Below are 3424 nucleotides of genomic sequence, written 5' to 3' on the forward strand. Positions count from 1 at the left end.
AAACTTTGGACTGAGATTCTACAGTGCTACCTTTTTGACAGCCAAACAGGGTATTGGGGGGCTTCTACTTCACAGGGAACCAATGGGTGCCCTGACCCTGTGGTTTAGTAAGAAGACTAACTATAAAAGGGAAATGTCACTGTTAGGTTTTTGTAGCAACCCCTTTGGGAAACACCATTTCATGGCATCTCCGAGAATTTTCATTTAGTGCAAGTTGCAACAAAATGGCCTTGGGAAAGCAGTGTGTGGAAAACCTTGTTTTGATTATCAAGGTGGGGAAAAGCCAGGCTAGATCAGTCATTATGTCTACTGCATAGGGCCTTGATATGGTTTAATAAAACAGGCAGTTTACCCAATCAGAAGAGTGTGCTTCACATTGCTTCTTAGACGTCCTCACCCATTTAAAATTCTTGGCACTGCATGTCAGCAAAAGGTGGCAGTTTCTTTAGGACTGGGAAGAGAGACCATTGTCTTAGCAAGCAGAAGTACAGAGTATCATTAGGCTGAGCAGCTAAGAAGCCCATCAGAATATTATTAAATGATCCCCACTTCCCCCAGTGTAAGAAGTTCAAGGGCCAACACTATCAAGATTTGGATTCCTTGCACTGGAGCCTTATGGTGGATTTGAGGTGGGTGGGTGGGTGGGTGGTACTGTTTGTTTACATATACTCAAACAGAGCATAAATGGAGGCAACTGAGCACTCCTAGGATTCAGCAGACCCACTGCCTCACAGTCACATGAGGGCCCAGAGAGAGGTGCCTGCATCTCAAGCTCCCTCAGCTCTGTGCTTCTCTATCTCTCGCAAACTGCTGTTCTTACCTTCATACACCTGGAGGGGAGGGAGGAACTTTTCCATTCCAGAGAGATCTCTGTATCTCTCGCATTGAGAAAACATCAACCAGCTTCCCTGAGCCATTAATCGACTGAACAAAAGAGAAGGCTGCCCTGACTGCCCAGCACTCATAATGATACTTGAGCAGGAAAAAAACACTTTTGCTCAACCTTGTTCAGATGAGTGGAGACGGAGTATCCGCCTATCCACTTAGGGCCAATACTCACGCCCACTTCCAGCATTCCAGTGATTGCTACTTACTGACTTTGAGCACTGGAAGCATGTACAGGCCTCTTTATACATAGTGTGTGTGTGTGTATGCATTTCTCTCTTTAAATCTATGGGATTTGCCTCTTTTAAAAAGAAAATCTGTTCCAAATACTGTGTGTGTATGGAGTGGTGGTAGTTAAGGAATGGCTGAATGCACACATTTTCAAGCCTATATATGCCAGATTTATCACCTGGTTTATACACGAACACACCACACTAGATTACCAATGGAACAGCACAGGCTCCAGGTGTGTTTCCAAGCCACACAGCACAGGTAATCAGGTAAAAGAGCAGCCAGCAGAATATAGCTGTGAATAATACTATAAAAGCAGAGCCAGACAGCAGTGTGGCCACAAATAAATATAAAACAGCATGGTAATATTTGAAGAGCCAGGAGCAATGTCACTTTACTAGTAATACTATAAGGAAAACGTATATCCTTGGGTGTGGCCTAAAACAGAACTTCTTCACTAATACCATCTGAGGCAGTAGCTTTCAAATTGTGTTGCTAGGAAGCTTGGGGTTCCTCGGAAGTTTGTCATGGGCTCTTGAATAGGAGAACTGGTAATACTGGACAAGCTTCCCTTAAAGACTTTTCCACTACAGCCGAATTTCCACTGCAGTGTGTAGCTGCAGAGGAGGTTTGAGCATACCCAAGAGTGCCTTTTTTTATTTTCATGGGACAGCGACGAGGCTTAAAATGCCAACCCCTTCCCTCTGTGTCCCAGGTCCAAATTATGTGTTATGTTTTTATTTACTTGAAAGTAACCATGCAGACCCCTGATCTGGATGGGGACCACTGTGCATGGGGACAGGAAGGTTTAAACCTTCACTCCCCAAATCCCACATGTCTGGCTATTTTTTTAGTTGTCAGTTGTCCCAGGGGGCATGAATTTCAGGAGGTATGTGGCTTGGGAGGGAAGGTTTAGACCTAACCTCCCCACTTGCAATGGTTCTGTATGGATCTGGAGCCTGCACACTTACTTTCAAGTAAATAGAAACAACACAGGGAACTGCACTTGATGTAATTAATAGAATGTACAGTTTGAACCTCAGAGTGTGCCACAGAATACACTCAACATCTCTGCAAGTCTATCTCCAATGCTATCTCAGGAAAGAAACCCAATCATATTGAAGTTCTGAAGTTCTCCGTAACCGTAACCAATTGAAAGAGGATGGCTGCTTCCCTTCTTCATTTCTAATAATCAAGACATAATTCTAACTATGGAATAGTCATCTGAGGGAAGCTCACCTGGCACCATCTTTGTCATCATTTAGGCACCAGGTGAAGATGTTTCTCTTTTCCTGAGCATTGTAGTGGTGGTGGTGGTGATGATGATTTCTTTGTGAATCACTTTGGGACTCCTTTTGGTTGTGAAAAGTGATATAGAAATGTAGCTAACTTCTTAAGTAATTTTATCTTATGCAACTACTTTATGAGCTTTAGATCTCTGTCTCTCTCTCTGTCTCTCTCATACGCACATGCACACACATTGTCTTGTTCAGCTTTACTATAACCCAAGAATGTCCTGTTTTGCCACATCCTCACCAGTCAAATTGATGTAGAAAGGATCCCCTGACGTCAAGACATTTGAAAACTACTGCTCTTCAAATTGGGACAGGGCAGGGGCAGCAGGGGCGGTGGGAGGAAAGAAATCCAACTAGGATGGAAACTCGGAATCATTGCCTGCTGACCTTTCAGGTACTGGTCAAAGCTAGTGAGATTTTGCTGCCTGCTATGAAGAAGAAAGGGGAAGACAAGAGTAAAATAGAACTTGTTCTCCTTATTTCATCCCTGGCTGGCCTTTGGAAAAGTGAAGCAGCACTCTCCTGTGACTGAGGAGGGGACATTTTTGGAGAGATATGAAACCCCTTCCAGGAAATTTTGCTGATCACATTAAAATTATGGTGCTATTCTCAAAATTCATTCAGATAATTTACATGAACAGGATCCTCCAAATTCAACACAAATTTCACTTTAGATAATATTCAGCGGTTACATGGTACATCCCACATGAAGACACATGCACGTTTCCTCAGACAGTTTGTTGATGTTATCAAGGTTATTTTAGCTTCCCTCAACATTCACCTCAAATTTCATTTAAATTAAAGTAGATTTATTTTTCAATTCTAGAAAAGTTAAAGAGTCCACAAATACAGAAAAAAAATATGAGAAGAAGAGATAGCAAATGATCCTAAATGGAAAATTGAAAGATAGCATGATTTTTTCCCCTATATAAACAATTATTTTCCTTTCAGAATCTATGGGCATTTTCAGGATACATTAGTATTATCATGTCCTCAGTGAGGCAATGGTGAAT

Source organism: Heloderma suspectum, chromosome 5, assembly GCF_057233095.1.
Source record: "Heloderma suspectum isolate Gila_16-S chromosome 5, 16-S_ref, whole genome shotgun sequence".
Classification (NCBI taxonomy): domain Eukaryota; kingdom Metazoa; phylum Chordata; class Lepidosauria; order Squamata; family Helodermatidae; genus Heloderma; species Heloderma suspectum.